At 38.8% G+C, this 24,164-nt stretch overlaps 1 protein-coding gene and 1 pseudogene across 1 annotated transcript in view; both read right to left on the bottom strand.

Annotated features, from left to right (window-relative positions):
• LOC113074279 (regulator of G-protein signaling 20-like) overlaps nucleotides 1–24,164 on the bottom strand; it is a 96,871-nt gene that overhangs the window by 16,330 nt on the left and 56,377 nt on the right. The window lies entirely within an intron of this gene.
• LOC113074293 (uncharacterized) lies at nucleotides 19,028–19,181 on the bottom strand (annotated as a pseudogene).

Below are 24,164 nucleotides of genomic sequence, written 5' to 3'. Positions count from 1 at the left end.
TTTAAACCAGACACTACTCTTGAGCTGTTCACATTATACATATGTTCCAGATATGTAATGTGGTGGAAAAATTCATTTAACATTACTTCTGTATGCCTATATATGCATGTGTTTTTCTTAGAATTGCTGTGTTGGTTCAGAAGGGCGACACCTGGGTGGGAAACAGATGTCTGAGAATGACCTGAGGGGGTCACCTAAGTCCTAAATGTGTGAGAAACTGCCCATAGAGAGTGTTCCTTGTTATGTGTGGAAAGTTATAGCTGTTCAGACTGTATAACCTTGGAAGCAGCAGAGGTATATAAGGTGGAGGACTGCCCTCTTTCTGGGTCGGTTTCACTCTGCAGGAACTCAGTGTTGCTGTATGACTGTCTGACCTTCTTTGCAAAGATTAAAAGCTTTCTTTTTAATTATACCTGAGAATGAGTCTGTCTCTTTGGCTGATGAGAGTTGATTTAAATTTTGCCACGACAATTTGGTGTCAGAAGTGGGATTCCTTGGTTGTGTCTTCTGGACCTGTGAGCGGACGGTGACTGATCATCCTGAACAATAGAAGTTCAGCCCTAACCCCGATTAGGTTTGAGGGAGAAAGGGACCGACCGCCGAGGCCCGGAGGGGACACCACTGGAATCAGAAAAAGAACCGGAGTGGCAACAGAGCTCTCGGGTAAGAGACAGTTCATGGTATTCTAAATTTTTTTTTTTTTTTTTAAATAAGGATTGGAATTTAAATTAGAAAAGATGAACCATATTGGTTTCCTTCTCTGTGGAATGCACAATCTGGGCGATTCCAGGGGAATTGGATTGTGAGAATACTGCGGCACAGTTAATACATTTCTAAGGGGAATTGAAACTGCTGCAACTGGCGTGATCGTAAATTGAGTTAGAAATTGAGATCAAAGCGATCCAGATATTTCCAAGCGATAAGCTGAGATCACGCTCGAGCGGTTAATATATTTCTAAGAGGGAAAGTGAGACTGTGCGAGTATTGGCTCTCCGACTTGGCCGGGAAGTCGGATCTGTTGGAGACGTCTGACAGATTATAGGCGCGCCGAAGAGAATCTCCACAGAGAAGAAACCGGGAGATATGGGAAAGTCTCAGAGCAAGCTCGTTGAATATGATACACCAGTGTTTAGGCAAATGAAAAAAGTGTATGGCCAAAAATGCATGCAAGATGTGGGGAAATTTATTAAATACCATGGTTTTCCAAAAGAGGGAACGTTGAGTGTTAAGATATTAAAAGCTGTGAAGGAATCAGTAGAAGAGGGAAGCGAGGGACAGAAAGGTTGTTGTGCGAGGCACATGTGTGAGAAATGTGAAGGAACTGTGAATTGTTGGATAGCGGAAGCAGATAGGAGAGAAAGGAGAACAATGCAGAAAGAATTAGCAAGTAGGAAGGAGGAAAAGAAACTTGAAGAATGCAAAGAAAGTGTAAATGCCTCACATAGACCTACTAACCGCTCTGATGTTTGTGTTTCTAAACATGTACCTCCACCATACACACATTTCCCGGTGACCGAGGTGCAAGCCGCGAAAATGGACCCCGACCTCGACTGCTCTCCACCGAGAAGACCAACAGCACCGTGGCCAGATCCAGAATGGAGACAAGAAACAGCGGAAGACCCAGAAATCATTCCTGAAACCCCCAACGAGGAAATAGAAGAGGAAATAGTGCGCAGAGCACCCTTGTTAAAGAAAAGAAAGACCAGACAGCCAGTGAAAGAAGAAAATGTTCCAATGATTGAAGTTTCAGGCCCTGATGGCCCTGTTATGGTCTTTAGACCATGGACTATAACGGACGTTAAGGAAGCGATGGCTCACTTGCTGAGCCCTGACGAAGCAGGTAATACATTTTCTACCGAATTAGATTCTACTAATTAGATATTGCAGAGGAGATCCAGACAGCGAAGAAGGAAAGAGTTAAAGCCAAGACCAACAGAGTGGCAGCTGGCATTAGTGCAAGCCGTGTCGAAGCCGGTGGGCTATTCTGAACAGCGAAACCAGCAATCGAAAGGGGGAAGATGGAAAAGAGAAGGAGGAAGATATCCGAACGAAACTTAAAGAAACTCTGAAAGATGGGGTTGTCGGATCTGCAAGACTGAAGAACATGAGATATTGAATTGTACCAGATGCAGACTGTGCAAAAAGGATGGTCATTGGGCCGAAGATTGCCCGGAGAACCGGCAAAATCAACAGGCAGACTGAAGTGAGGGAGACGGAGAGCAGAGAGGAGGGGTCCCGGGCGAGCAACCAACAGTCACAAGTCAGGGAAGTGAAAATTTTCTAACCACAAACACATACACATACACTGATGTACTTTCTGCTCTCTGCAATGAAGAAAACGCTTGCTTTCCTTTGTGTATGTCTGATTCTGTTGATAAGCATCCTGACAAATGTGCTATTATGTTTAAGAGTGAAGCCTTTATGAAAATGCCTAAATATCCTATGCTAGTAGAGGGGATATTGATTGAGTTTTTAGCTGATATATATATATATATATATATATATATATATATATATATATATATATATATATATATATATATATATATATATATATATATATATATACAGCCATGTGATTTGTAATGCCAACCACAATTAACAGGTGAAATGAATGAGTCAATTTCTGCATCAGGGCACGTAATTTGTGAAAGGTTCACAGTGACTCTGAATTGAAAAAAAAAAAGAAAAAAGAAGGGGGTGAGGTGCTGAGGCATGCTTTTCTCTATACCCCTGCATGTCCAGTGCCTTTGATGGGGAGAGATTTATTGTGCAAACTAAATTTGACACTGATTGCAGACTCTGGGGGTGTCCGAGTGGCAGAGAAAGAGCAGATTTGCTGTCTGCAAGCAGAACCAAAATGGGCATATGAATGGCACATCATAAATTCTGATTGGGCTGGAATGATGTGTGAACTGGCTAAAGATAGAACAAAACCATTTGATAGAGAAATCATGTTGCCTGACAAATTGCATTGCACGTCACATGTTGTAATGCAGCGAGATGACCAGTATGAAAAAGACTGATTTGAGGGGGAAGAAGGAGAAACCTTACATTTTGAGAAAATGTTTTGGACAGAAAATGTGTGTGCAGTTTCAGTTTGCCTGACAGAGAAACAGCTTCAGTTTTACCTAATGGCAGAAGATTCTGTGCCTCACTTATCACTTTCCAAGTACAGGAGCCAGACAGGGCCCAGATTAGACTTGTTTGTGAAAAACTGTGTTTATGCCAAAGACTGGAGTCAATTAGGGGAGGGGGTGAAACACAGTGAGAGTCTGGGAGCATTTATGACTGAGTGCAAGCATGACATTGAAACAGAGAGAGTTGTGGTACCCACTGACAAAAGAAAGAGGGAGAATCATTGCATGACAATCATTTGCGCCTCAGAAATACATCCAGCATTGACAAAAGTGCCATCAGAGTTATGGGCAAAACACAAATATGATGTGGGTTTGATTAAAGGATGTGAACCAGTTGTGGTCACCCCAAAATCTGATTACAGACCATTGTCAACGTCAATACCCTCTAAAACAAGAGGCAATTCTTGGTATAAAACCAGTGTTTGAGTCACTATTAACAGAGGGAATGATGGTGCCGTGCAATGATTCTCCAGTTCACATTCCAATTTTTTCCTGTAAATAAAAATAAAAATAAGGGATGAGGGTCAGCCCACAGATCGGCGATTTGTACAGGGTTTACAGGCTGTAAGCGCTGCTGACAGGCAAAGAGCTCCATCAGTACCAAATCCATACACAATTTTGTCACAAATACCACAAGATGCAACATTCTTCTCAGTGGTAGATTTGGCAAATGCATTTTTTAGCGTGCCAGTTGATAAAGACAGCCAATTGTGATTTGCATTTGAATTTGAGGGCAAAGGTTACAACGAAGCCCTAAGAAGGAGTTTGGAAGCGTTGACCCTGACAGCAGGTACAGCTTTATTACAGTATGTGGATGATCTTTGCTTGTGTGCTCGTGATGTGGGACACTTTGACCCTCTTGAACCATCTGGCTCAGGAGGGCCATAAAGTCAGCCTGACAAAACTGCAGTTCGTAAAACAACAGATTAGATTCCTGGGGCATGTAATAACACCGAATAGCAAATCACTGTCTGAAAAAGGGGTTGAAGAGAGGTCCCAAAACCAGTAACAAAGAAACAAATGCTTAATTTTTTGGGGATGTGTTCCAATTGTAGAACATCTATTCCAAATTATAAAATTCTTGAGCTGCCCCTGAGAGCCCTAAGAGGGAAGGGGTTGAATTTATATGACAGGATTGAGTGGACAGAGAAAGCGGAAGAGGCATTTCTGAACATAAAGGTTCAGCTGTCTGTTGCGCCAGATAAACCCTTTGTTCAGATGGTTGATGAGAAAAATGGATTTATGACTTCTGTATTGTTGCAATATCATGGAGACAAACTGAGACCTGTGGCACATTTTTCCAGCAAATTAGATCCAGTTGCACCAGGCCTGCCACACTGTCTGAGGGCTGTGGCAGCTGCTGAGAAGGCCATGATGGCTTCTAGAAAATTCGTAGGTTACTCTGATTTGACATTGATGGTGTCTCACGCAGTGTCCATGATTTTGCAGGAATAGAAAACATCACACTTATTAACAGCACGATGGTTAAGATATCATACTATTCTGCTTGATATGACTAACATCACTGTTAAGCGATGCACAACCTTGAATGCTGCTTCTCTCCTTCCAACAGAAAAGGATGGGGAAGAGCATCATTGTTGTTTAACAGCACTTGAACAAGTGTGTACGCCACATCCAGACCTGTCTGACGTGCCACTTAAAAATTGTGAAAATGTCTTTGTGGATGGCTCAGCTTTTGAAAATCCACAAACAGGCCTGAATAAGGTTGGTTATGCGACAACTGAATTTGACATTGTGGCCTCTGGCTCATTGCCATCAAATTATTCAGCACAAGCAGCTGAGATTGTGGCATTAACAGAAGCATGCAAACTAATGACAGACAAATATGTAACGATTTAAGCAGATTCACGCTATACATTTGTGGTTACTCATGATTTTGGTGCGCTGTGAAAACACAGAAAGTTTTTAAAGTCAGATGGTCGACCAATATTAAATGCACCCCTCGTGACAGATTTGCTAGACGCTATTTTGCTGCCAGAAAAGATAGCCATTTGTAAATGCGCAGTGCAGACTAATAACAAAGATTCTGTATCTACAGGAAACGTCAAAGCAGACGCAGCTTCGAAGGCTGCGGCATCTCAGCAGACAAAATCATCAGAATGTACTTTGTTATCTGAAAATAACCCTGACATTTCTTCATCTTTACAGGGCATGCAGACATTTGCGACAGGACAGGAGAGAGAGAAATGGAAGCAGTGTGGCTGTGAAGTGGTGAATGGAGTATGGATGAGCAGAGATGGCAAGCCTTGTTTACCTAAACACTTCTTTCCTAACTATGCTAAGTCGATGCATGGGAAAGACCAAGCATCGAAAGGGGGAATTATTAATTAAATTAAAAGAATTTATAAATTAAATTAAAGAATTGTGGTTTACAAAAGGGTTCAAAATTTATGCAGAAAAATTTTGAAAAAAGATGTGTCATTTGCAATACACATAATGTGGCAAGAGGCATAAACATTTCTCACGTATTCCAGCAGGCCCTTTGAATATTTACAGATGGATTTCATTGAACTTTTCCCATGTGAAGGGAAGGGAAAATGGTTTGGTATTTGTGGACATGTGGTCCAAATGGGTAGTGGTCCAAAACAGGATGCATCAGCAGTAGTAAGGGCTCTGCTGACTGAAATAGTCCCGAGATGGGGAAATTCCATGAAAAAGCAGTTCAGACAATGAAACACATTTTATGTAGGGGCAATAAAAATTGAATTGGCTAAGTGTTGTGAGAAAACTGGACTCACATGGGTTAAGGTGATCCCAATCATTCTCATGTACATGAGAATGAGAAATCGATCCAGAGGAAACCTGAGCCCTTTTGAAATTCACTTTGGCAACCCACCATTTGTGAGTATTGAAGGGGGTAAACAACAGCTACCATCTACAGGTGTGTGAGCATGACATGTTGAGTTATTGCAAGGAAATGTCTTCTCTGTTGTCTAATGTCTGTGTTCAGGTGAAAGCTGCTCAGGAGAAGGTTGCTGAAATTCCGTTGCACAACCTGAAACTAGGAGATTTCGTGGTGGTACTAGATCTGAGGAGAAAGAGCTAGAAGGCAAAAAGGTGCTTTTGACCACTCACACGGCTGTGAAGGGAGCAGAGAGAGCAAAGTGGACCCAGGCCAGCCACTGCAGAAAGGTCCCACAGAAAGGATCTTTAGACACACGTCAACAAGGCCAAGAATCCAGCCTAAACATCAAGCGTCCTTATCAGCGGGAAGAGCAAGGTTAAGACTGAAAAACAACATCGAAGTAGTCTGTGCACAAGTGAAAAGATAACTATGAGCATCATAGCTGGGTACATCATGTTGTTTTCATATTCCAGACTACAGTGACAACGTTATCAATATCATCACTCAGATGAGAAAGGCCGTAAAAGAGCCTGACCGTACACATAATGCTGCTAATTGATTTTTGCTGCTTTGGTATTTGTGGACCACATGTCCACAAATACCAAACCATTTTCCCTTCCCTTCACATGGGAACAGTTCAATGAAATCCATCTGTAAATATTCAAAGGGCCTGCTGGAATACGTGAGACATTTTTTGCTGTCTACCGTGTATTTTTTTTGTTGATATCCAGCTCAGTACAGAGACTGGTGAAGTTTAGTTTTTCACATCAAATGGTTCAATTGACTCAGTACAATGAAGACATTATCATGGATTTGACTAGGGAGAAAACTATTGATGAAGGGACAAACAGTAGTGGAAGCTACAGTGAAATGTGTTAAATGTATGAGATTTATGATATTTTTTCCTTTGAAGTAATGTTCAGGCCTATCTGAATCTATACTGTTTGCTTGCTTAAAATAGGGTCTGTCCCCATATAAAAAGCCTTAGCATATTTTCTAACTTCTTTTACAAACTTAAGAGGGTGATCATTTATGAGAAAATCAGGGATGAAGAGTATTAATGTGATGAAATGCCTTAAGTTTGCTTTATTTTGAATTATGCTTGTATTCTTGAGTGTGAATTTTAGATTTTTGAATTGTGTTTGTATCTGTGACGTGACTGAGGGTCTGACTTATGTCAGGAATGCAGTAGCAGTGATTACTCGTTTAGCCCGGTGCCCAGAGCAAACATAATGCTAAGTGTGTAGTGGAAATAGAACAAGTAGTAATGCATTTTTATGTTTTATTGATCAATGAATGATAAAAAGGGGGAAATTACTTCTGTATGCCTATATATGCATGTGTTTTTCTTAGAATTGCTGTGTTGGTTCAGAAGGGCGACACCTGGGTGGGAAACAGATGTCTGAGAATGACCTGAGAGGGTCATTGGGACATATAGTGGGGGGACGATGTCTGAGGATGACCTGAGGGGGTCACCTAAGTCCTAAATGTGTGAGAAACCGCCCATAGAGAGTGTTCCTTGTTATGTGTGGAAAGTTATAGCTGTTCAGACTGTATAACCTTGGAAGCAGCAGAGGTATATAAGGTGGAGGACTGCCCTCTTTCTGGGTTGGTTTCACTCTGCAGGAACTCAGTGTTGCTGTATGACTGTCTGACCTTCTTTGCAAAGAATAAAAGCTTTCTTTTTAATTATACCTGAGGATGAGTCTGTTTCTTTGGCTGATGAGAGTTGATTTAAATTTTGCCACGACAGTAATCAGGTCCACCCTTTTGGAATGGTAAACATGACACTATTCATCACTCACAAAAAATAAATAGTTTAATATTTGGATAATTGAATTGGTTTTTGCTGTTAAACTTTTTTTTTTTTTTTGTAACAAATTGCATTTCATGTGTTTAAAGATTTGTTCAGAATTTGAGACATACAGAATTACCATAGGCCCATTACAATCAACAATCTTTGACAAAATGGATCTGCACTGCAAAGTTTATGAAGATGTTTGCATAATGCAGAAGAGTGCTTGGACGAATAATGAAACCCTCTTGGTGCCCACTACACAGGTAAGAACAACTGCACTCAACAACACTTTGTATTAAAACTTGTGGTGGGCATAGATACATTTTTAAAATCTAGATTAATCTCACTGTGATCTTGAAATTAATCTAGATTAAAATGGCTCATTCGAATTCTCCCGAAGGCATTCAGAATATGTGTGTTACCCAAATAAAATTGACAAACAGTAAGTCTTTGAGAAGGGGTTTATCAAGCTAGGTGGTGCATTAGAAAAGGGGCTCATCTCCTGTTTCCAAAATGCATCACAATGTGCTTGAAAAAGCTGTAAATTAATTCCACATTGCACAAGGTGCAAACAACCTTATGCCTGATTGTACCAGTGGGCCCTGTTTGAAATTGTTTAATTTGTATGTTCGTTTATTTTTATTTATTTGTGCAATTGGATATTGCTATTGGATTGGATAGACACACACACACACATATATATATATATATATATTTATATATATATATATATATATATATATATATATATATATATATATATATATATATATATATATCAAAAATTATATCTGGTGTCTGAATATTTTTTGTTTTGACTGCTAAAACTACAAAGTAATTCAGTCAAGAGCAGTGAGTGATTTTCATTTTCATTTTCTTGGATTAACATTACAGCAGCCAGTAGCTAAATTAGGCCAGGGGCGATTCTAAGATTTTGATTTTAGGGGGGCTCAGCCCCCAATAAGTGTATGATTAAAAAATATTATTTTACTATTAGGGTAGGGTTGTATACTACTAACCTTATTGCAATCCACTATTCCATTGTATTCCTTGTATTTCATATATGGGAGTAGGAGTACTGACTGAGCCATATGTAACACTGTAAAAAAAACTAATACAGTTTTTTTAGATGTGACCAGTCACTGGAAAATTTTGAATTGGGAATGTAGATATTTTTTTTTATTTTTATTTTTTTACAATAAAGACTTCATGATTCAGTATTAGGACATTCATGTTTATCCTTTGATGATACCACTGCTTTTTCTTATGAAATGTACGTGGAAATTGGCAGAAAATTAAAACAACATAAGGGTTCAATGACTGCAATGAATCTTGGGAACACAGTGGTATTGTGTGTGTGTGTGTGTGTGAGGCTGTCTGTTCTATTCTCACCTGACTGTTGCTCATTTGCAGACCTACTCCCGCACGACAAAAAAAAAATGTTGTATATCCATCTACAATGAAATATAAATTATAATATTTTATTATTATTATTATTATTATTATTATTAATTTTTAGCTTTTTAGCCTTTATAATCAACAATACGGTTGGTTATACATCAAGTCAGTCCCTGAAAATGTATTTCATTTCAAATAATTTAACTAACCAGCTAATATTCATTAAGAATATAGACAAAACATGTATTAATGTAATTGTCTATTGGCAATATGTTTAATCTGTTCTATATTTATTTATATTTATTAAAAATAACATCATTATCAATTTGCCACTTCTATAAATCAATTACTTAAAAAAAAAAAATAATCACAGATCCCTTTACTCTTACTCTAATATATGTATCATGATACACTAATGATTAATTATTACTTAATACAAAATTATGTTTAATAATAGAAAACAAAATAACTCCACATGATGTTTCTCTCTCTGTGCCATTTAGTACTTTCAGACAATGATGTGTGTCGTTAATAATTTATTTTGCATGGCTGCATAATGTAATGCCGAAATACACAATAATATGTTTTCAATTTCAAAAAGTAAATTAAAATAAATCATGATCGTTTTCTAAAGTATGTTTTCATGGGTGTTAATCGCTTCATTTTTGTTAGAAGAAAACACATCTGTCACACTGTGATAAAGGCTGAAAGTGAACGCAGCGAAGACGTACTGGTATTGGATGCGAGAACACACACACGCACACACACGCACGCACACACACACCTTGTACTCTCTGATGTTCGCTCTGCTCGGCGCCCCTGTGGATTGAAAAACGCGCTGAATCCATGCAGACTCAGATAAGGGGAGGAGCCGGAACTTGATGCAGCTTGCCACCGTCTCAAATGAGTTTTTAAAGGGGACTGAAGCGATCACTAATTAATTAATCAAATAATTAATCAAATAATTTTTTAGGGGGGCTGGGCATAAGTTTAGGGGGGCTGAAGCCCCCCTAAAAAGGGCCTAGCGACGCCCCTGAATTAGGCGCAGTCACTTTAAGAGACGATGAACGCATCCCATTTTTTTCCTCAACTGTTTACTTTCACTTAAGAAATAACTGACAGTTTTTTCGAGCATAATTTCCAAGGTGGATATTTTGACATGTTTTGTATGTTTTTGTCGGCACAAGAGCAAAAATAAGCAAATTCAATGTTCAAGTGTTTTGAGACGCCTTTCTCTGCGTGAGCCCTGAACACCAGAACACCGCGAGTACTGAATTGGGCTCTTTCACATCTTTTTGTTTGTTCAAATTGCGATTTGTATTTGTTCTTTCAGGTGCAGGAGGGACCTCGAGGAGAACTTCGCAGAAGTGAGCTCGGTTCGGTGTCGCTGTCCGTGATACGAGTCTCTCTCTCTCTCTCGTGCGCACCGAACACAGCGCGCGAGTAACCAGCTACTCTGTTCAGCTTTTCTGCGTCTTGTGTTTGGATGCTTTAAATGTTTAAATCGTCAAGCGGTAAGTCTTAAAAACACGTGAAAAAGATAAGCTTTCTTTACGATGCGCAGCAGTGGCCCGTCAACTGTCCTGAGCATCTTTTTAGGCTGGCCTCAGCCAGTCGGTTATATGAAATATCAAGGTGATAGTCATCATAGCTTGCTTAGTATATAGACCCAGCTTTGAGAATAGATTAACAGCTATATTTTTTTTTCCGCCCGATAAGAGTCTCACATTAACGGAGCACGTTAATGCCGTTAACGGCCCACCTCTAATTAAAACATTATTTTCTCACTGGCCACTGGAGTTTTAGGGTTATGGAAATAAAAAAAGAGACAGATATAATAAGATTAGGTTTATTGACACAATAAATACAAAATATGTGGTATTATTATAAACTGACAGATTATGAATGCATTTGCTTCCCAAAAACAATTTATTTTGATGCAAGGCAGGGGTGTCCAGAAGCCAGTGTTCTATGGAGTATAGCTCTAACACACCTGCCTGGAACTTCTAATAAGACTTTGTTCTTGTTTTAAAATTCCCAAAAACCTTGATTAGCTGGTTCAGGTGTTTAAATGGCTAGATCACCCAAAAATAAAAATGTCATTAATTACTCACCCTCATGTCGTTTCAAACACGTAAGACCATCATTCATCTTCAAACACAAATTTATATTTTTTGAAAATGCAAGAGCTTTCTGAACCTCCATAAAGGCTGTTCCCTGACCCAGAGTCATGGTAATGACATCAGTGGTTCAACCACACTTTTACAAAGCTACAAGAAAACTTTTTTGTGCAAATAAAACAAAAATAGCCACTTTATTCAACAATTCTTCTCCAAATCACATATTCCGCCATTATGGAGAGTAACAAGAGGCATGAACATTGCTGTCCTCTGCGTGTAATTAAGGCTCAGTGCATGCGTGTTCTAGGTCAGCAGCAACATGCGCATGCATTATTTACGTGCTGTTGATAATGGTGGAAGATGCGATTTGGAGAAGAATTGTTGAATAAAGTCTCTATTTTTGTTTTGTTTGCCAAGAAAGTATTATTGTAGCTTTGTAAAATTACGGTTGAACCACTGATGTCACATGAACAGTTTTACTGATGTACTTACAATTTTCTGGGTCTGGGAACATTTCAGTTGTATTGCTTACCAGGGTCAGAAAGCTCTCGGGTTTCATCAAATATCTTAATTTGTGTTCTGAAGATGACTGAAGATCTTGCGGGTTCAGAACGACATGAAGGTGGAGCAGTTAATAATAGAATTTTTATTTTTGGGTAAACTAACCCTTTAATTGGGAATATTGCTAAACTCTGCAGGACAGTGGCTTTCTGTGCTGATCTGGCCCAGTACCAGTTTCAACTGTAATGTTTGTTAGAATCCCATCTTGACTGCTTGCCTGTATTTCCCATAAGGAAATGAATGACTGACTTTTTTTTTTTTTTTTTACTTGTAATTTTAGAAAAAAACAAAGGCTAAATTTCATTGTTTTCATCTTCAGACTAATGAAATTGAAGTATCCAAATGAAGATCCTAGAAGTATGGTGAGTTTTTTTTTTTTTTTTTCAGGGTTAATAAATGCTTTGTTAAAGTTAATACACAAGAATTTAAGTACTCCATCCTTTTAAATACTTCTAGGATACAGACATTGCAAGCAATCAGGAGGTGATCCAGAAGACTCGTGGGAATCATTGAACTCGGGTGCATCATTGAAGACAGTCCAGCAGATGTTGGAGTATTGGAAGATAAAGTTCTTCAGGACCTATCAGTTTACAGTATGCAAAACCATGTTGCTGGGACTGAACTTGAGCAACCCTCCTGAACTCAGGTACACATTTGGGATGTTATTTCTGGACCCAGATCCTGTTCCTGGAATAAGGTTTGACATGAATGCCAATTAGAAAAGTAGTTTGATATTTCTGCTATTTTGTGTAATTTTGTAATGTGGTTTCAACTGTATTTAACTGTGTAATTATTTATTGCTTGTTTAACAAATACACTTCATTTGTGACATCTTGTCTTTTGACTCATTACAAGACAAATCACACAACAAATGCTTTGTTGAAGGGAGTAACTTTAAATAGAAAACATTTAGTAACTAGAACTAATTGGGTGGAACCACTGTCCATAATTTAAATGAGTAATTTGAAACAAACCTCCTTTTGTTGATAGAGTGAAACAAATTTGGCTAGAATGTAATAAACCAAAACATGTTCAGTTAACTTAACTGGTTTAAGTTAAAGGAAAGTGAATACATTGATTTGGTTGGACATTACTACTTCACATAGATTCTACCTCATTCAGTTGTGTTGTCGCAACACAAGGAGCTTGCATAGATTCAAAAAATTCCATTAATGTTATCAAAACACAATTTGGTTGTGTGGAACCACTGTCCATAATTAAATTAAGTAAGTTTAAAGAGTAAATTTTTTGAGTGTAGTTTCATTTCAACTGTGTCACCAGGTTCAGAGGGACCAAAGAGAATTAATTAAATTTTCTATTCATTTAGACTCAAAAAATTTGTAGACATCCATGCCCCGACTTCATTAAAACAGGACAGCAATTTTCTTTATTTTATTGTAATTCTTCTGAACATTCATTAATCTTAGGTATTCCAAGATTTAATAACATGTTGTTAAAATCAAAAGTTGCAGTTGTGTTATTTAATGAGCTAACATGAACTAAGACTTGTGTTTTTTTAACAAAGATTTATAACTTCTGTAGCAAACGTAGCTAGTGCTCATAGTGAGTGTTAATGGTTAACTAATGTTAACTAATGAGGTCTTATTGTAAAGTGATACAGATTGGTCTTTATAGTTATTTTGGACTTTAATCTGTTTAAAACTTTTATCTTTATATATATATATATATATATATATATATATATATATATATATTAGGGGTGTAACGGTTCACAAAATTCACGGTTCGGTTCGATACGATACACTGATGTCACGGTTCGGTTCGGTTCGATACGTTTTAGATACAGCAAAATGTAAAAACATCTCAACTTTTCAGAATGCCGCAAGCGCACCGCGGGTCATGTGACAAGAACTAACAAATCAGCTTCATCCTTTCCCGTAACAACGTTGAGAGCTCAGCCAAGATGAAGGATCAGCTGATCATAGTTGTATATGGATTGCAATTTTGAAATAAATTTAGTAGCAGAGCTACTGCAAGCGATTTTTAGAGCTGCAAATCCATTTATCCTTCGCTGAAATTTCCGCGTCTCATGGAGAGAGCACGTCATTGTTGCTTAGCAAAGACAGACGCCTCATGAGCGCTTCTGCCCAAGCGCTTTGGAAAGGAGGAGAAAGACGTGCTTAGCGTTTTCCACGCGTTTTTAGGAGCGATTCAACGGTTCAATACGAATACGCGTATCGTTACACCCCTAATATATATATATATATATATATATATATATATATATATATATATATATAAATAAATATATATATATATATATATATATATATATATATGTATATATATATATATATAAATATATATATATATATATATATATATATATATATATATATATATATATATATATATATATATATATATATATATATATATATATATATATATATATATATATATATATATATTTAGGGCTGTAGCTATCGAATATTTTAGTAATCGAGTATTCTACCCAGAATTCCACCGATTAATCGAGTAATCGGATAAAATGTGTTTTTGCATAAAGTGCAATATTAATTATGCAGGAGAAAATGAGACTCCTGGGTCTCTTAAAATTAACAACGAACTATTTTTTAAATGCATAGAATGCAATGCATACATCAAAAATAAACATTTAATCATTACCCATTGTTTCTCTGTCTGCACTTGTACTGTGAACAATGACAATAAAGTTAGACAGATGAATTAAGTGCGTTTAAGTGCCAATCGGTTGGGGTTTTAAATAAAGCAGTTTCTGAGATGCACATTAAACATTAAACACAAAACATTAATTTAATTTATCTTTTAATTATTAAAAATTAAGCAAACTTAACTTTTTGGTAAACAAAGGGGATTTACTATTAAAAATAAAACATGGAAGAAATGTGTGATTAATACTTAAAAAAATAATATTTTTTTTAGTAGTAGGCTATGTACATTGTGCTGAACAATAGTTTTTAACCGGACTTTTATTTTATTTTTACTGTGTATCTGATGTGACGCTAGTTTTACTCTAATCAAACGGTCAAATGCTTATGAAGTGACTGTCAGAGCAGTTCTGGAGATGTTGTTCATGTGTCCACGTACTTATTTAGTGAGACGCTGAAATCACCAGAGCGTCACGCTCGCTTCAGTGTGTTTAATGAATGAAGACGCGCTTCTGCTCCATTCATTAACAGAGACATGCAGAAAATGCAGGATTCATATTTAAATAGACTGTTCCGGCTTAATATTTACAGATATAAGTACATATCGTGATTTGATGTAAGTGCAATGACCTATTTTTCAAATTTGGCAAATTCCGTGCCAATCCGCATTAAACTGTAAATTCCGTTTTTATGACTGGATTCCGCGATTCCATCCACGTTTTCTGCATTGCGGAATCATAGGGCCCTAGTTGTGGTATGCCAGCTCTATCTTGAAATGAACACACGCCACGACGTTCTCTTTACGTTTGCCCTCGCACTCAAATCAAAACACTGCTGACTCCTGGCAGTATGCAACATAGACATATATGTCTATGGTATGCGACTTCGGACGCAGCGCTTGTGTCTCCTTCCGCTTTGTGGGTGACGTAAACGCATTGTGTCACATAAAAAAAATAATTGCGAAAGAACCTGAAAGATTTAAAATAAATTAAAAGAGGCTTCGAGGCAGAGGAATTTGCCTCGATCATTTTTTGTAACCGAGTTACTCAAGGAATCGTTTCAGCCCTAAATATTTTCTGTATTGCTTTATTGTATTTAAATATTCAGTTGTTTTTTATAAGAAATTTTTATAAGAGATTTGGTAACACTTTCTATGAAGCCGTATTTATAATACATTATAAGGGTATTCTTAAGACATTATAATGAATGCATAATGCATTATAAAAAACCTTATAATATGTTATTTCAACTCATGAATAATCATAACGATTATAATATATCATAATATTTATGTTTATGTGGTTTTAAGTTTAAGATTATGATTATTTATAACGCAAAATGAACACCATATTAAATCTACTTCATGTACAGTATAGACCAAGGGGCAAGGAACTCGACCGGAAGTTGAAGTCGGGTGGGGGCTGCCATCTTTTAGCAGAACTTCACTTGCGTTAGCATTCCCATTGACTCCCATTCATTTTGGCGTCACTTTGACAGCGAATAACTTTACATCTGAGGCGTTTAAAGACTCCGTTTGTCCATTATTTATTTCTAAAGATACACGACAATGTATAAAGGGCTCCATTACCTTTTATGTTACATTATGGCCCTGTATAAACAGTTTTTGTAAAAAATAGGCTAACGATTGCGTCATAACCACTTGGCTCTCTGTCGCATTACCGTACAGACAGGTGGAGAAGCTCGCAGGCAATTAACTTAATATGGCGTACTGGCGTTACATTTTAAAATACTATACAAAATAATTAATCAGAATACTTACTCCTGCTCATTCACGCCAAAGAACTCCCCGCTCAAGCTCGCCGTCTCTGCAAGATTAACGATGGCAGTTTTCACGCACAGCCACTTAGAAGATTTACATCTGTCAGACAGGTTGCTGACGTCGTCAAGCTTCGTTTGAGTCTGCGCGGCAGAAACGGAAGTGCTAAAAAACGCTAAAACTGGGCTTCATTTGTCTCAATTGAGTTCCAATGGGGTCGCTGTGTCCATTTCTTTTACTGTCTATGGTATAGACCCCTTTTGCGCGGACGTCAGAGGTACGTCACGGCGCTAGCTGGAGGCAAAAAAACCCGGAAAACTGGAGGCGGCTAATACAAACCAACACAGGGTCGGCTACTCAAGGAGCTTAAAATGTCGTCTTGTTGTGTTGTTAGTTGCCAGAATCGACGGAGAACATTTTATTTACATTGTTGTGATTAATTGTGACCGGAATTTAAGAACATGGTATGAAAGAATAAATACAGAAAGTTTATAATTAATTTGCAGTCTTCAGAAGTTTTATTTCTAGAAACTATTTACATCTTAATAATAATTTTACTGTAATGTCACTCTTTATTTAATCTAAGGATTTATACGCCCTCATTTTCTCTTTACTATACACGCTCGGTTTCTCTATCAGGTAAGTGTAGATGTCAGGCCACTCAATCGGAGGTAATCCTGTCAGATCGTCCATCCAATGAGTTATTGTGTATGGGTCGACCAATCTGGTTCCATCCGTTAAAGTTAACTTTTTCAAATAATTATTGCAGTCCCGGACAGTGAGTGACCTTAAATATCCAGATAAAGCAAGATTTTCTCCAGCCATTGTTAAAAAAAACAAGCTAAGAAAACTCGCTAGCTACCGTTTGTTCAAGTGTTGAGGGGAATCTTTCTGCCTCCAGCTAAGCCCCACCCACACAAATACGTCACATTGTTTACCAACTGTAAAAGGGTCTATAATGGACTGTATCATATCCTGACATTGTTTATTTCAGATCTACACAGTATCTTACTACAGCTTTTGTGTTATTTGAGTGTTTCCTGTGGATCTAATGTTAATTAATTGATGTGAGCTTAATACTTCAAATAAAATAAAAAATGCAACGTTTTATATGGTTACATTTTATTTTGATGGTCCCCTTAATTGACTATAGAGTGTTTCCAGTACTCAGGAACAATCCATGAAAGTAGACTTTTTTCTTAATATGGAAACGATTTAAGGACTGACCAATTCAATGATTTTCCTTAACAGAGGTGTTGGAAGAATGTCTTGAGCAGATGCAGGTATTTTAATTTAGACAAGTCTTTCAACATTTCATAAACAATTATTTACTTATCTTTCTTTCATTTTCATTCACATCTTCTACATTCCCTTCTTAGGGACCGTATATGTTAATTTAACTATGGAGCTAATATTAATATTGTCATCTATTTTTAGTTTTAGTCTTAGTCCTGTGTTAAATGTCCTTGTTAGTTTTTATTATATTTAGTCAACCTTATCCTATTTAGATTTAGTCAACTAAAAGTCTCAACATTTTAGTATGGTTTTAGTCAATGAAAACTTGACATTTTAGCAATAAGATTATTATTAATTAACTGCAGAGCAGTATAATTTTGACAGCTATTTTAAATGTATACTTAGTCTACTCAAATGTAGATTTTAGTTATCATATTTAGTCAACTTTGTTCTGTTTTTGTTTAAATGTAATTTATTAATAAGATTCGGGAGGAGCGCTTCAGATACTTAGCCTAACCAACACAGGTGGACCATAATCAAGTAATCAATCCCATAGTATAAATATCGCTGACTTACCTCTATCCATTGTCGGTTTATCAGCATGCTGGTTCGCTTCGTCAGTCACCTTATCACAGACCCAATTTTCGTACCAACGAAGAGTGCTACACAGGGGATTTATAAGACCTGCTGCTTTTGCCAGACCCGAGACCATTTCTACCCAGCCAAACACGGCCGTTGAGCAGCATTAAGCGTCATCGCGACAGCTGCTCTCCTCGCCAAGCAACACATCGTGGCCAATAGACCGTGCAAGCTCCGAGCTCGCCTCGCTCGATACAACGATCGTGCCGCCCGATACCGAGCTCTTGTCGAGCGCTGGATTGCAGCAGAAAGAATCCAACCAGCCTGGGCTGAAAAGTTCTCACCGCGGCTCAGCCTTCCACCCCAGCGTTTCGGCCGAGTGGCAGTTTGAGGCCACTTCCTCTAGCGGCACAGACCACGCGACGTTAACCAATACACTTCCAGGCGAAGATGCTAAAAACAGGTTCTTCTTTTTCTTCATTGGATTTTTACAGCAGTTGGCATCCAAAGTGTTGCATCTAAAAGCAGGTTCGCGGCTAAAGTTTGTTAAACGACATCATGATGCAGTTCTGTCTTCTTCTACTAGTGTTTTATGGCGGTTTTGGCAAACCAGCGTAATGTGCATTACCGCCACCTGCTGATCTGGAGTGTCGATCGCACATAGATTTGGACTACAGATACAAACGTTCCGTCGGATGATGATGCCACTTTTAACCACGAAGCCAAGGCATTACATTCACCTTACCGCGCACGTTTTAACCTCACTGAAATTATACAGAAATAAGTTCCATGATTTAAAAAAAAAATGCTTGTAAGTCTCCGGATAAGAGACTGCTAAATGCTAAATGCACACTGCTAAATGCTTAATTTAATTTTAATTTTTAATTTCCATGGCAGACTTCTGGTAGGACCAAAACCACTACCATAAATTATGCAGTCGAGATTCCCGCATTTGGGGAATTCGCAGGGGTCAGCATGGCCGGAGTGCAATGGACAAGCCTCGCCCTGGGTGAACCGCCTTCTTGATCATGGTGTCTCCCCTGCCAGGTAAGTATAACTTACAGTCAGAACACACATGTGAGAATGCTGTTCATAGACTTCAGTTCTGCATTTAATACGGTAATCCCCTCCAAGCTGATCTCCAAGCTCAGCCATCTTGGAATCAGCACACCCATCTGCAACTGGATTCTAGATTTTCTGACTAACAGACCTCAGTCTGTTAAGTTAGATAACCTCTCCTCCTCCATCATCACCCTGAACACTGGAGTGCCACAAGGCTGCGTACTGAGCCCTCTCCTGTACTCCCTATTCACCCATGACTGCGTTCCTGTTTATGGCTCCAACACCATAGTCAAATTTGCAGATGACACCACGGTGGTAGGTCTGATCAAGGATGACGACGAGTCAGCCTACAGGGATGAGGTGCAGCACCTGGCTGTGTGGTGTGCCACCAACAACCTGGAACTAAACACCCAGAAGACAAAGGAGATCATTGTGGACTTCAGGCGGACTAGGAATCATGCACACACACCCATCTACATCAACGGAGCTGTAGTGGAGCGTGTGTCAAGTTTCAAGTTCCTTGGCATCAACATCTCAGATGACCTCACCTGGTCCCTAAACACCTCCACCCTGGTCAAAAAGGCTCAGCAGCGCCTTTATTTCTTACGGAGCCTTAAAAAAGTTCACCTCAGTCCCAGGATCCTTGCTGAATTCTACCGCTGAACCATTGAGAGCATACTTACAAACTGCATCTCAGTGTGGTACAGCAATTGCTCCGCATCTGACCGCAAAGCACTCCAGCGGGTGGTGAAAACTGCTCAACGGATCACCGGCACCCAGTTAACATCCACCGAGAACATTTATCACAGGCGCTGTCTGGGCAGGGCAAGAAACATCATCAAGGATGCCTCTCACCCTAACCATGGACTTTTCACCCTCCTTCCATCCGGCAGGCGTTACAGAAGCCTACGCTCTTGAACTAGTAGGCTCAGGAAGAGCTTCTTTCCTGAGGCTGTGACACTTCTGAATGCCGCACCACCTATCTAACCTGCACCTGCTCTTTTACTGCACTGGTCACAGTACTTTACATACATGTATTGCACTACTCATATTTTGCACAGACTGCACATGGTTAAATCCATTACACTATAAACTGTCTAAGTGGTTACTGTACAAGCACAGTAGACTATTTCTACAAAAAATCATTGCACTACTGTTATTTTGCATATAATAGATTGTTCAACAATACTTTGCACGCTCATTCAACTGTATTTATTACCACTGTTCTCACGTTCCTGCTATTCATAATGTATATATAATCCTTCATTGCTCTGTTCATAATGTACATACAATATCTACATTGCATTCATATTTATAATCTGTATATACTCTGCTCAATACTGTATATAGCAACTCCACTGTACATTCTGTATATCATAGCTTTACTTACTCTGCACTTTTATGTATATAAAACACTATATTCTTGCACTTCTGGTTAGATGCTAACTGCATTTCATTAGCTCTGTACTTGTACTCTGCATAATGACAATAAAGTTGAATCTAATCTAATCTAATCTAAAATCATTTAGGGACCTATTTCACCATTCACTGGCGTGATCACTCAAAATTCATCTAAACACATCTGCCCACGTGTTTTGATGCAGGATAGCAAGTGTGAATAAAATTACTGTCTCCTTTTAAGGACCGTAATACGAAAAAAAAAAAAAAAACTGGCAAGTAAATATCTTTAGAAACCACGTGGAAGTGAATAGCACATAACTGCTATTAACCCATTTGCTTGCAGGCATCGCCAACGGCCCCAGTCTATTATCGTTTCACTTTCACAGCACGTTAAACATCACTCTCTTACATGATCTGGATAAACCGCGCATCAATTAAAAGTCTAAAGACTTTGGCTTTTATATTTGACCAATATTTCGATAAAACATTTCAGTGATAATTTTCCATTATGTCAGGAAAACTATTCCTATTCCTGAACGGTAAATGTCGAAGTGTTAGCTCGTGGACAAATGTTGATCATGGATCTATTCAGAAAGAATCATGAACAGAAACATCTTTATTTTGGGTATGTAATTTCTGTCTTTTTACTCTTCCCACAGCCAACATCTACAGCAGCAGAAGCAAGTAGCCTTTCCTGTACCTCCTCACTGCCGCAGCAGTGTCTGCACCTGCAGGAGCCTTTCCCGGATCTCCTCACTGCCGCAGCAGTGTCTGCTCCCGCAGGAGCCTTTCCTATACCTCCTCACTGCCGTACAGTGTCTGCTCCCTCAGGAGCCTTTCCTGTACCTCCTCACTGCCGCAGCAGTGTCTGCTCCCCCAGGAGCCTTTCCCGTACCTCCTCAATGCCGTAGCAGTGTCTGCTCCCGCACAAGACTTTCCTATACCTAAATATATATTATATTAAAAAAAAAAAAAAAAAATCACATCACCTCCGCTTAAAGGTATCCCATGCATCCTAGGTTGCGGTGATAGCATCATGTATCGACAATAGCCAAGATGATATTAGGCCCATTCTCCAACCAACGTTTTTTATAATAATTATTAGGCGGCCTACCATAATTCGGCTATCAAACCGCTCTGTTATCCCATCTCAGCACTGCATTTCACACTCACCCGTGCTCTCAAAGGATGATGTGAGCCTGTAGGTGGCAAAAAAGTCTCCATCCACAAATAGACATACATCTTTTGAAGATATAAGGTATTCCATCGTACTCTAACAGGTAATCCGATACGTGCCATATTTTAAAGGAGCTCTCACTAACGGAGTTTAATGCCACAGTTACGTTAGAACGCATCTCATTCTGGTTTCAGGGGCGGCGCGTCGGTCCCATCATGAGGCATGTGGTCCAGAGCACGTACGACCAAGGCATCATTTCAACCGAACTCACTCCAAATATGAGAACTTACCGTTTTTTGAATACCTTATACTTAAGGCATTAGTTTACGTCTATATTAGGGTTAAATCGTTGGACTTTAAATTGGAATCTACTATCGTTCAAAAAAAAATAAAAAATTCACAGGACAAGCGAGATGACAGTAGTGCCGACTACATGAACTAGCAGTTTTAAATATAGTATTTTATATTTAATGCCAGTTTATCAGTACGTCCGAAAGTATATTTTTCGATTATTGGTGATTCCATAGGCTCTTTTCGTGCACCTGTATGGTCAAAATGGCAAATAGTAAGCTCAGACAAGTATAAAGAATATTTCTCTTACTCCATCCATGCACGATTACATCGTCGATATGTACCATCGATCTTACGTGCTGACAATGACCACATCACCGATACATGGCACCTATTTGGGGTACACTGGCACAGGAAATCCAATTTATTTTTGCACGCTTAATTTCGAATACAATGACTGCACCAAGATTTTTCGGACTCATTATCGGAAGCAGCTCATTGGATTTGCTAAACAATTATTCAAGTAAGCCTCACAGCGTCTACCCTCGTAGACAAACAAATCATCCTTAGTGTAACCTTATGTTTATTTCATTATTTTATTTTTCATTTTGTCAATTCATAGGTTATATATATAAAAAAAAAGAAAAAGGAAGAATAAGACATTTTTGGTAAAATTTGTTTAGTAAGATTTTGGTGTATTTTCAAATGTCTTATGCAAAGTTTTATACATGTTTTGTTAGAAAGATATTTGGTGCGCCGGCTCCTTTAAGGCAGGGGCGCGCTTGGGAAAAAAAAACCCAAGCGAGTGTAGTGAGAGTGTTGTGTGTTCGGCTGTTCATGCTGTTATGCCGATGCTTCTGATTAAAAGAAGAAACGTGAATTATCACTGTTGTAACCCGTGTTTTATTTATGGATCTACGTTGAAGAGACTGGAGTAGGTGCAGACAAAAATAAAGGGTTACAGACTGGTGGCAGCGGTGTTCAAGTTCAAGAGTTTCTGGAAGTTTCTCGGCTGAAGCGTTCGATTACGAAGGTGCATTTTTTTTAATGCACCGTGAAGGGTACTGGTGAGTGCACAGTTGCCAGTCGTTAGATTGTGCAGTGAAAATGTCTACCGATTCTCGCGTGCTCCCCGCACGTGCTGCGTCCTCTAATGAGACGGATAGTGATGAAAGTACACCTACAGCGGAGGGCAGAGAGCACGCAACTCCTGCAAATCGCACTACAAGATTGCTGCACTTTAAAGTCGATCTACCACCGTGCTTTCATGGAGACGGTAGGGACAAAGACAGTTTTTCTTTATGGAAAGCCCGTTTAGAGCTTGCAGTTAAGGCCTGTGCGGATGCACAAACGCAAGATTTGGCCGCCATTTTGCCTACAAGGTTGAGTGGAGATGCTTTAGCTTACTGGCTCTCCCTGTCTCCTGACATACAACAGAACTATGAACTGTGTGTTGCTGCATTAAATGATGTTTTTGGGAGGAAACAATTTTTGCTACATTTTCAAACTTTTGTGAATGCCAGACCACGTATGTCCAAAGAACCTTTGGAAGTTTTTGCAGCTCAGATCACAAGACTAGTTTTGGAAAACTAATTTTCCAAATTATGGTGAGTCCGCCATTGCCATGGAAAGATTTAGACGGTTCGTAGCTGGTCTTGATCCCATCCTTCAAGCAAAATGTCATGAACATGGTGCTACTAGCCTAGAGGAAGCTTTAGCTATTGCTTGCAAGTGGGAACGGGCACAAGAACTTCTCAGACTTGCACCTCTGCCCCCTCTGAGTCAAAAGACAGCCTGTCACCAAACTCATCTACTACCTTACCCAGTGAATCGCTTTCAGCTATGGTGTCCACAAAGACCACAGCATCTGGGGACATTTCTTCTGAAATCATGACTGCGGTGAAGCAATTGACGGCTGATGTTAAGGCTCTCAGGATGGAAGTGAGTCAAATGAAGAGACAACACGCTTTCACCAGTCAGAGAGATTACTCATCTGAACGTGGAAGAGACAAGCAACGTTACTCTCCACTTTCATCTCCTAGGAGATATCCATTGTCACCGGCATCTTCTCCACATCGTCAAAATGAGCCTTACTCATTCAGCCACC

This window comes from Carassius auratus, unplaced genomic scaffold (assembly GCF_003368295.1).
Source record: "Carassius auratus strain Wakin unplaced genomic scaffold, ASM336829v1 scaf_tig00014207, whole genome shotgun sequence".
Classification (NCBI taxonomy): domain Eukaryota; kingdom Metazoa; phylum Chordata; class Actinopteri; order Cypriniformes; family Cyprinidae; genus Carassius; species Carassius auratus.
Note: the sequence above shows the minus strand (reverse complement) of the source record. Positions and strands in the feature narration are given on the sequence as shown.